The sequence below is a fragment of the Pteropus alecto genome, unplaced genomic scaffold, assembly GCF_000325575.1.
Source record: "Pteropus alecto unplaced genomic scaffold, ASM32557v1 scaffold20, whole genome shotgun sequence".
Taxonomy (NCBI): Eukaryota; Metazoa; Chordata; class Mammalia; order Chiroptera; family Pteropodidae; genus Pteropus; species Pteropus alecto.
In genome coordinates this window covers 30,834,039-30,846,452 of record NW_006436298.1, presented here as the reverse complement: position 1 = coordinate 30,846,452, position 12,414 = coordinate 30,834,039, and the positions used below count along the sequence as shown (strand labels likewise).

The 12,414-nt window shown below is 34.1% G+C and overlaps 1 pseudogene; it reads right to left on the bottom strand.

The window, feature by feature from the left end:
- Nucleotides 1-1,920: 1,920 nt before the first annotated feature.
- LOC102895149 lies at nt 1,921-8,735 on the bottom strand (annotated as a pseudogene).
- Between the last annotated feature and the right edge of the window lie 3,679 nt (nt 8,736-12,414).

Here is a 12,414-nt window from a genome sequence, read left to right as displayed (position 1 = left end):
TAAAGTTAGTTTGCATGTAATTGCTGGGCATCTGCCTTTCATTCTTTGTCCACCTGATGCCAAGAACTGAGGTCCAGGAGTTCCAGGACTCCCCAGAACCAGTAACAATATAATATTGGAGGCAGAGTCTGGAGTGATGCAGCTACAAGGCAACAAATGTCAAGAATTGCCAATAACCACCAGAAACTAGGAGAGAACCACGAAACAAATTCTGACTCAGAGCCTCCAGAAGGAACCAAGACTCCTGAAATCTTGATTTCAGACTTCTAGTCTCCTGAGTTATAATAGAAAAAATTTCAGTTGTTTTAAACTACCAGTTGTGGTACTTTGTTATGGCAGCCCAGGGAAATTAATGCATTGAAAAAAATACATTTTTGTTACTAATAAAAATTAAATAAAAACATGTTATAGCAATATCCTTACCTAATTCAGGAATCTTAGAAATACATGTGAGAATGAAAGAGGAATATGTATCCAAAGACTACTAATTTACTTTTTCATCGTATTATTTTATTTCTCTATGTTAAAATGGCTATATTTAAATAGATTTCAAAGCCATCTTCATTAGTTTTAAAGTTTATAGTTTAAAAACTATTTCAGGAGGATTAATGTTCACTAAAATAAAAAAAAATGTATTTTAAGTATCTTAAAAATTCTTGCAACCTACAACCATGGTCTTGCTCCATAGAGTGCAGGCGTTAATAAACTACTAAAAGCAGAACCACATTTTACTATATTCTTAAAGCCTCAGGAGTTGGTCTACTAGAAGGATAAAAGTCTTAATGTGAGTGACAGCTTATATAGAGTCTCTGTCAAGTGAAGTGGCAGGATCTTTGATTTTCGAAATTCAGGAATCCAAGGTCTAGATGAGTTCGCATTCTTCCTGTGTGCATTTCACCTGAAAATGGTGATATCTGTCTATAGAAACTGAAGTGGTCCAAGGGAAGACAAAAGGCATTTAAAAATATGTGTAACAACATTTTCAGTAAAAGAGAAAAGGAAAATAGCTAAACGTATATGATGGTGATTGTATATTGAAATCGAATATAAAAAAGCAGGCTTGATAGATGATCTTATTAAATCTTTCAATTAAAAATGAAAATAATACCATTTGGTGTATAAATATGACAATCTTAAAGATATAAATATTAAATTATAATTAGTAGACAGATAGGCCCATTAGACATTTTAAATTCTATAAACAACTCTATAGTATTATATTTTCAAAACCAAAATATATGGAAAGATTACCACCTATACTATGAAATCATGTTCACTCATTTATTAACTAGCAGTATATATATACACACACACACACACACACACACACACACACACAAACACACACATGATTGATTTGATTAATAATTAATTTGATTAAAAAGAATCTGAATTCAAAAATTTAGACTCATTTTAGTTCAATAATATGGAATTCCTATTTTAGATGCAGATTATCTGTTTGTTTCTTTTTTCATCTTTCTCTTTATTCTCAAAATATAATAGTATTAAAAGTCTAAGAGGTATTGGGCTGGTCCCTGTGTGATTTCTGGTACTTTGGGGGAGGCAGAACTGAGCCTCTGGCAATGTGAGAATATCATCTCAAAAAGCTAACAGCAACTACTACTGTGTCAAGTTCAACAGCCAACATCAAATCTTGAGAATATCCATGGACATGTAGTAGGGCTTGGCTTGAGCTCTGGCTCTTGTGAAAGAATACAGGTGGACACTGTTTTGAGAGGACAATTGAGCAAAAGAGGACCTGGCACCAGAGGGGTCTAGTGGGAGAAGTGGGAAAGAGAAGGATAGAGATATTCCTCTTTTTTTTTGCTACTGCTTAAGGACAGAGGCACATGACCCCAGTAAAGTAGGTAGCAACTACTTGGATACCATAAGGGAGGAGCCGGACCCCCCCAGGGCTTGTTAACTGGCATGGTCAGGCAGTGGAATGTTAGTCATAAGAATGGAGACAAACTGTTCCAATTTCTGCACAGCTTGTTTCCTGGTCTTTAGTACTTCACGGTTTGCTTTCTCAAGGCTTTCACAATCCATGATGACCTTGTTAGTGAAGAGGAAGATGCAAAAGACTCGAAGTCCACAGTGCCTTGCAACTATAACTTCTGGTACTGTGCTCATGCCAACAGCATCTGCGCCAAGCTTCTGCAGCAGATGAGACTCTGTCACAGTCTCAAAGTTGGGGCCCGTCGCCATAACGTAGGCGCCTTCCTGTAGCTCTCTCTGCTCTCTCATTTGTCTCCAGGTACTATGAGCCTTCTGCCTCATCTCTCAGTGATAGGCATCAAACATGGCAGAAAACCAAACTCCAAACCTTTCATCCTTGGGCTCTATGTGAGGGTTCTCACTGCAAAGACCAGGTAGGTTGATGTGATCGTGGATTAGCATGTTTCCAAACTTAAACTTGGGTTTGAGCCCTCCAGCTGCATTGGTGACCACTAGGGTGTCCACAGCCAGAAGCTGGAATACCCTCACTGGGAATGTCACCTTCCAGAGCAGGTAGCCTTCGTACAGGTGGATCTTGCCCTGCATCATCACACGGGCTCTGCCATTCAGGAACTCAAACACCAGTCAACCATCATGACCTTGCCCTGAACTTTGGGGGAAGTTTGGTATCTCACTGTAGTCAAAGATCTGGGTCAGAGTTAATTTATCAGTCAAACCTCCTAACCCAGAACCACAGATCACTGCTACTTGAGGTTGGTGCTTGGTGTGGGACAGAAGCCATTCTGCAGTGTTCTGACAATCTTCATATGCGAGTCGGTTTTCCGTATTCCCACCAATGCCCTCTAGATGAGCCTGCCCTTCTCAGTTCAGTTCTGCTCTGCTAAACTACACTGTGGTCACTGGTCCAGTCTGCACAGATAGTCCAGATTATCTAGTTTTATGATAAACTTGGATTATAATTTCAGGAATTCGTTGAGAGTAAGGCCAATTTTATATGTAAAACTATGTTATTATGATTAATTATTCTAAATATGGAAAGGCTCCAACTTAGGAATAGATCTAAAACTTGATTAAAACTACCAAGATTATCCATAAGATCCAGCTTGACCCATAATGTAGCCAAAATATAGAACACATAATGCTATAAAAACTATTATAAGATCACCTCCTTGGGAAAAATCACTTTGTGTTTCAGTTTATAAACTTGTTTCTTGCCCAAAGTATATTCTCTGTGGTAGGTATTGACTCTGGGAGACTTCCCTTCTCATTCTCAACCATTTTAAGGCCTCCTCAAGATCTCTGCTGTGGGCAGGATCTAAGAAAAACTAGAATTAGGATAGCTACCAGAGTGAGGAATTGGGAGATTTGCTTAGTAATTATTATTATTATTATAATCATTTGCTTAGTAATTGATTTGCTTAATAATAATAATAGTGGCCTTTATTAAACAAATAACTTCCCACACAGATCCTTTTATAAGAATAGTCCAATATTGTTAAAGCATTAACCTTTCATAGACGTTTATATTTTAACTTATGTTATCACTTTCTATAAGGTAAATTTCAATTCTTACATAGTGCATTACTAGGTGATGCCTGAAATCAACATGTCGGTTTCTCTACTTTTAGATTTGTCCATTAACACATGTACAAATTACCTGAATGTGTCCTAGGGTTTTATCCAGAATTTTAATTGGATGCAAAAAGTACAATTAGTAGACTAGTGAAAATATTGAATAAAATAGTCAATGAGCTATCTTAGCTGAGATGGATATTTCAGAAAAAAAATAAGGTCAATGACTACTTTGTATACCTATATAAAGAAACGAACAATAACAAAAAATAATCAGAAGGGACACCAGTTGAGTGTTGAAGGTGGTGAAATGGGATATTCCAGAAGAGAATACATTTTGTTAGTAATCCACATTTATTTTATTTCACTCCTATTTTATATTTGAAATTGTCAGCTTTTAAAAATGTAATCCACCTCTCTCCTTTGTTCATTTACTATCCTGAACAAACTGCTATTATGTCAACTCTTTAAACACCTTTTTCAGCCATCCCCTTCCACAGACATCTAACAATGCTTGGTTGTGGAATCAAGTCATCATAGAAGAATGAAAGGAAAAGAAGATAAAGCAGAAATTTTAAGTGAAGTTTCTAGTGGGGCAATTATTACAGTGGTCATGGAAAAGGGCTGTGACATCGGATTGTCTCTTTAAAAGTTGGGTAAACTCATAATTATATAATATGATCAAGTTCCATTATATAAGATAATTTCCCATTTTTTTTAAGTAAGAAGAATAAATAATACTACCTATCTTATAGATTCACTTGAGAAATAATCAGATGATCCATTTAAAGTACTTAGAACTATCCCTATTACATATTGATAGCTAGCATACTACATGCTGAATAATTTCCTAATTTTATAGGAGAAGACAGTAAAACTTGACTTCAAATTTCAAGTCTTAGTACAATTAACATAGATAAAAAATATAAGAAGGTAAGTTTAGTTCTATATGTTCTTAGTGTTTGTCAAGAGTGGAGCATCTGAGTAGAATTTATTGAGATACAATTGAAGATTACAAATCAAACTTTAGCTGAAAATTCAGTATCAGAAATAGAGCAACATATTAGACACTTGCAAGATGGAAGAAGAAGCACTATACTGGAAATGAAACATAGCTCTGGTTCTGTCGGTCATTTATCATTCTTGAACCGTAATTTTTTTCAACTAAAAAGGAAAATTTAGAGACTATTCAATCTCTGAGATCATTTCCAGCTTTAAAATTCTGTGGACAAATAGATTTTTATGGCCATCTATGAACAATAATCTATGTTTTGTAGGAAACTTTGAGCTCATTAACTCAATGAACTATTTTACTTGGGCTAATGATATAAAATTAATGCTAATATAATATTAGCATAGGTGTGGACCATTGCAATTATATCTGTGAAATTATTGCTTGGGGGATCAAATTCCAAAAATTAATCTCATTGCCAAGAGACTTATAGAACTCAGTTCAAATTACTTTTGTTGAACCAAAGTCTGTAGAGGCATCATCAAATTAACTTAATTAAGAAAAAGAAAAAAGTGGTGGGAACAAGTTTTGTGAAATAAATTACATTTGAATTTCAGCATTTTAAATGGAAAGTTATTGATATATTAAATGTGGGGATATATTTCACTCACATTACTTTAACTGTTATGAGTCCAGGGTCTTGCAAATGTGTAGCTGCTTTCAAAGAAACTATTAGGACAAAGAAACTAACCCAAATTTCACATACTTAAAAGATAAATATGTACCTCATAAATTTTCCCATTTAAAAAAATATATATATATTATGAGAGCTCAAAAATTAGTTATGAGAACTAAAAAACAGAAATGGAGAAAAAATAATTTTCATCCATGACAGTCTGTTATACTATAATCACAAAATAAATTAGATAATCCAGATAATCCAAATAAAATATAAATTTAAAGAAATTGTATTTAAATTTAGATTTTTAATTTTGTTATCTACTCAAAATGATTAATTCAATTAATGTTATGGAGCATGTACTCTGAGCAATATTTTATACTAAAGTTTAGTACAGGGGTGGAAAATCATTGAAAATAAGTGCTAATGCTTATAAAATTAAAACATTTTTAAAGCTCATTAAAATCTTGTAGATAATGTTCCGAAATCATTTTAGCAAGATGATCAGAAATAATTTTCCACTGAATCTTAATTTTTCTACATAATTGTATAAGTCCTCTCATTTCTACATATACACTTACTGACATTTTTGTGAATATAATTTCAAACTCCAGCAAGAAAATTTATACTTAAAATATAAGCTATAGTTACAAATGGCCAAAAGATTTCTAAATACATTTCTGAAAGCCTTTCCTATATACTTGGGATGGTACGATTTATCAAATTGTTTAATTTTTTTAATGGTCCTATAATTCTTTGTTTTTGTCTTCCCAGTTCACTACAAATATAACTGTTAGAAATAAGGAATAACAGCACCATCGCAAAAAAGAAAAAAAAAATTGTCAAAAACTCTTCCTTTCCATTTATAGTACAAAGTGGAAATGGCATTTACTTTTGCCAGTTTCAAACCTACTTTTCATATGTTCTTAAACAGGGGAAAACAACAAGTCACACCAAAAAGCCAGAGCATAATTTCTCAAAAGATTGATTCTAGTGGGGAAAAAAAGAGATACTTACACGCTCAAATTTATACACATATACCTTTGTTTAAATATAACATTAATCACTCATTCTTCATTCTATAAATATTTAATGACTGTTCAGTCACTATAATTGGGAATGGGAATATACAATGTTGAAGTAAATTAAGATATGAAACCTGCCCTCTGTAAGCTAATATTCTAGCAGGGAAGATAGATGAATGAATTAGAGATTATTGATCATTGTGATAAATTGCATTATAAAATCAGACATCTAATTAATTCAAGGAAGTCTTTTGAGAGAACAGTTTAAATTGCCACAATTTATTGTGCATTTTCAATTAGGTTTAAAAATCTTTACTATTTACTCTTTAAAGGTGGTGTATAAAAACTATAAAACTCTTTTTCACTTTTCCTATTGATGAATTAGAGATTATTGATCATTGTGATAAATTGCATTATAAAATCAGACATCTAATTAATTCAAGGAAGTCTTTTGAGAGAACAGTTTAAATTGCCACAATTTATTGTGCATTTTCAATTAGGTTTAAAAATCTTTACTATTTACTCTTTAAAGGTGGTGTATAAAAACTATAAAACTCTTTTTCACTTTTCCTATTGCATTTTTTTTTTTTTTTTTGAGGAAATTACTCCCAGGGAATTCCTTAGAAGATTGTCATTGGAATACACTCAACATTGCTAAGTCTTCTCATGCTCATGCTGCTATGATTGTCATGCATCTATAGGCTACCTATTTCATCTCAGGAAAGTCACAAAATTCCTTTTAATACCAACTCAATATCTTATCTGAAGATTATAAAGAAGGAGTTGTAGAAGCTATGAAATGTACACAGAAAAATTTAAGAAGATAGTATATACATTGATTTTATTTGCTCTAGTGACTGGCATTTTGGACAGGTAGTGATCAGATAACGATCTCGAGAGCTTATTACATAATTTTCCTGAAACAGGGTAGTAGCTTTTTTTTTTACATGACAAATAATTTTCATGGTTTTTTAAAATTTTAAAGATGAATGATGTATAATCTTAATGCTGATTTCACATATTGTTTACAAAAAGCCTGACCACCTTTTTATTACACCAGATAAGATATTTCAACATTGTATGTAACTGCGTAGATTTAGAATTTATGGTAATTTAGATGGAATCTGAATTATAGCTTTATCCTTTCACAATTCCTGAAAAAAACAGTAGGATTGTATTATTTTAGTACATGTTAAGCAGTTATTTTGAGCACAAAATATATTTTGATTTTTCTAACTTTAATCAACATAAATTAAGAACTTTGAAAGGAAGTCTACTTTAGCAAATAATTTCATAATACTTGATATAATATAATACGTGCATTTAAAAGTCTTGGCAGAAAGCTTGTACTGACAAAACTTTACTAACATATTTGGTTGAACCATGGGAAAGTACTGTTTTTGTAGGTTAAAAAATAGTAAAAAATACTAGCTCTTTGTCTAGTATATTGTCCAAACTATATTTTCTACTGGATGCTAAAAATCATGCATTTTTTTTTTACCATATATCTATTTAATGAAACATGCTGTTATGATCTTTAGGTATATTCTTCATGTAATTTTAAAATATTTTAATACTGAAAATTTTATTGACAACTTTAAAAAAGAACAGGGAATTTAATGTTTGGAGTTTGTAGTATTGGTTTGGTTTATTAACATATGTTTGTAAGTGAGTTACTAAAAATATAAAATCATATATCTCTGGACATATTAAAAATACATCTACCAAAAGGTGAATAAATGAAGAAGTGCAAATTAGTAGTTACAAAATAGTCACAGGAACATAGAGTACATCATATGGAATACAGTCAATAGCATTGTAATGGTTGTGTGTAGAGGGGAATCACTTCATAAACTATATAAATATCTAACCAATGTATGATACATCTGAAATTAATATAAAAAAATTTTAAAAATTAGGTCAATCAAAAATGTTTTGACTATATTATGAATCACCACATCAAAACTAAATAAATATTTCCAACAGTTCAAAAACTTGCAAAATCTAAGATTACCCACTTAACTACTCACTAATTTCCAATAGCTAGGATAGTATTTCATATTTTACATAAGAAAACTTATTGAGTTCAGACTACTGAGAACCTCAGAAACCTGAAGCTGCCCAAATGTGTACATTCTTTTCAAAAGGAGAACCCTCATGTTAACTGCTAAACAGGAGTGGCAATACCTGATGCACAGGGATTGTTCATTCCCCTGTCTAATGAAAAAAAGCACATTATTTCTGTTGACAGTGGTGACTTACACATCTCCTGTTAACAACACAAAAGGTAATTTAGAGGAGGCAGAATCTACACCAAATGATTCTGCATTCTGGGAAACAGAGTCCTTATACCCTTAAGTAATATTTTAGAGAATCACTAGGGGGATCATAATAAGGGTACTAACGAGCAGCTCCCAGGCCTAAGTGCAAGTGTTCTAGTAGCATCCCTCTTGTATAACAAAGATACAGTATCTTGATGCTTGCTCCATCACCAATGCACATGCATCTGACATTAAACTACAATGAAAAGTACCAGTTCTTCAGGCATATCTCCAGTTTGTGACTGCTTAATGCTATCTAATTTTGATGGAAAGAAGAAATAGCATTTACATACAGTACCTGATATATTATACATTCAATCCTTTATATCAGTGTCCAACACAGGAGAGGCATCCAAGATAGGATAGAAAGAAAATATTAGAATTTCTATTTCTATTTTTTCTATCTCATCCTGTTTAATTTGTATTTGTATGTGTTTTATAATGCAAAAATAACTAGTAGAGTTAGACATGTACAAAATTTTCTTAAGTTTAATATACATAAAGTTGTGATGAGGGCTCAACTCCAGGTATCACATTCTCACTGAAAGAGGTATCAAAAGAGCTTGAAATCATCTGCTCTAGTACTCTAATCATGGTTTAAACTAGATCATTAGATGCTTGAGTATCTGACCACCACAAGCTTTTAATGAACTTTGCTTTCAGTAATATCATTTATTACTGTAAAGGACACTATATATACGCATAGCATCTCATCTTCTAGTATGTTAATTCTGTCTCCATCTTCTTTCAGATAGTTTACCCTTTCATGATAGTAGGGAATTGGTGGGCTGTCCTTCAAGTCTTCTTGCCTTTTCCTGGCTAAAGAGTAGACACACAACCAATATTAACCAGAGTCCCTCTCTCTCATGCATATAGATCTTGAACAGAAACATAACAAATCATGAAGATAGCTACAGTTAACCCATCCAGATAATAACCTCCTGAAGAGCTTACCCAGTAGTTCTTTCATTCAGTGGTTTGCTCTGCATATATGATAAACACATTTTTTCTGTAGTTTATTTCTATCTGACATAAGATGGAAAATTAGAACTTAAACAAATGCCAATGATTGAGAAATATATATCAGGTTTTTTTTGTTTGTTTGTTTTTTGTTTTTTTGTTTTCATTTAGGCCATTGGGATGATGATTTCTCTAAATGAGAAAAGTGTTGAATATTCTTTGAGAATAAAAATTTCTCAGAAGTATTGATGCCCATATATTCATCCACATCACTCCTTTCAACTGAATAAAATGACAAATAAATAAAATAATGGAAGTAGGTATAGGGCTCTTTCAATGATATAAGTATGTTTCAGCATTTGATTAATAATAAAACAAGCTGACATTATCACATTATTGCTACTTGCCAACACAAATTAAAGTTTTATGTTTATTAATTCAACTGATCCTTGAAATAAGCCCATGAATTAACTATAATAATATCCTCATTTTACACACGATGAAATTCAGGCAACTAGTTATGATAGTTATAAAAGATCACACACAGAGCTATGAGGATAGTAAACCATATCTATAAACTCAGGCATTGTGTATCCAAGATCTGTCTTCTTTTTTCTCCATATTGCCTCTCATGTTAAACCTTTTGGATTTAATTTATTGGTACAAACAATTCAACTAACTTTGAATGTAATTTCTTAGTTTTTCATCCATCTCTTTCTGGCAACACAAGTCAAGCAAAGCAAGATTTACATATGCACAAGAAAAGATGAAGTCAGTAAATCTGGTTTGTCCAAACCCTGCATATTCTGAAGAAAGGTTTGGCCCTTGCTCAGCTCTTGGGATATAATATTTAGCCCTTGGACTATCCCACACAATAAGCATGCTTTTGTTTACTTGGGGCCTCAGCCCTGCCAGGATATTTTATGCTAACAAAGTGATTTTTTGTGGGATCCATGGGCCATGCAATATCAATTTGACATCTAGAAGGACACCAAGGTTCTCAGTTGAAAAGTTAAGCTTTCCTGGTTGGCAATACTTTGTGTTTGTTTTCATATACCGTTACTTTCTATAAGACTCCACTGAGAGAAGGCAACTGAAAACGCATACCTTTTCTCTCCTGACTCTGCCCTATGTGCCTTTTTCTCTGCTGATGTTAATCTATACCCTTGTACAGAAATAAACCACATACATGAGTTTGACAACTTCCCTGAGTTCTGTGAATCCTAACAAATCATTGAAACCAAGAGTGGTGTTGGAGACTGCAAAATACAACGGAATATCTTTTTTATTTTCAAAAATGATAGTCAACATAGAAAAAAAAAAACAAGAATTTTTAAAGGAGTTTGGGAAGCACTGGTAAAAACTTATTAGTTTGGTCTTCCAGTCAAGATGGCAGAGTAGGTAGGTAAGTACCATGCTCACCTCTTCCTAAGTACATACCAAAATTACAACTAAATTATAGAATGACCACTCAAGATCCACATGAAAACTGGGTGAAAAAAATTTATGTAACTAAGGATACAAAGAAGAAGTCACATCAAGACTGGTAGGAAGACTGAAAAGAGCTCACAAACACTCACCATATGCTCCAGAGAAGGGACAACAGCTCAAAAAATGCCAAGGGCATACAGGGAGGAACTGAATTGTCTGGCTTCAGAGCGAGGGCTGGAGAGTCAGCTTTCTCCTAGACAGAAGTGCTTGTAGGTGCCATTGTTCCTTTATTAAGCACTCCCCTCACACAGCCTACAGGTGCAGGGAATCACCATATCTGAGTCTCCATTAACCTGGCTAACACAATTCTTGCTAAACCACAGTGATTATCTGAGACCTTAGCCCACCCTACTCCAGAACTAGCCCAACCTCTTTCAGCAGATGTTTCTTATAAGCACTGACTTCTTCCAGAGCTGCAGACTTTCCTAAAAGCTCTCAAAGTTCCACAAACCCCAAACAAGCAGCAGCTGGCTTCAGCATGCCCTGTACCTTTTACTAAGTGACCCATACCTAGCAGTAGAGGAAGCCAGCCTACAGTTCACAGCATAACCATTCTCAGTGCCTCCAAACCCAGTGCCTCCAAGCCCCAACCACAGATCACTTTGTAGCTCTTACCAGATGGCCTTGGGCCAAATATAGGCAGCAGCTGAACTTGGCCTCCACCAGAACCCCTCCCAAAAGGCCCAAGAACCAATAAACCTGGCGGCTAGCTTCAGATTACACTAGACCACCTCCCAATTAGCCAAAAATGAAACACCCAAAGGATGAACTCAAGAGGCACCAGAACCCCTCTAAAGTGAATCCTGGTCCCTGGGGTCAGCCACTGCACAACAGTTTATCTGCTGTAGTCATGGCCAGTCCCCACAGCCAGTCAGCATGAGGGTCAATACCACCCACTGATAAGCCAAGAGCTATCAAGGCTCAGCTACAACAGGAATGTACATACAACCCACACAACGAGTATCTCTGGATCACCTGGCTCATGTGAATAGGAAGATTATACCACTGGGTCCCACAGGACACCTATTACAAGAGGCCATTTTGCTAAGGCTGAAAGACATAGCAGATCTACTTGATATATAGAAAAAATATAGGGAGGCAGCTAAAGTGATACAAAAAAGAAACATGTCCCAAGTGAAAGAAGAGGACAAAACTTCAGAAAAAGAACTAAACAAAATGAAGACAAAGCAATCTACCAGAGGCAGAATTCAAAACCCTGTTTACGAGGATGTACCTAGGGGAAGAGTGGATGATCTCAGTGAGAACTTTAACAAAGAGAAAACATAAAAAAGGAGATTAAAAAAAAAAACAGTCAGAAATAAAGAATACAATAACTAAAATGAAGAATACATTAGATGGAATCAACAGCCAATTAAATGAAGCCGAGGATCAAATCAAGTTAGAAGAAAAGGTTGTGAAAAAACCCAATTAGAACAGCTGATTTCTTGACATGCT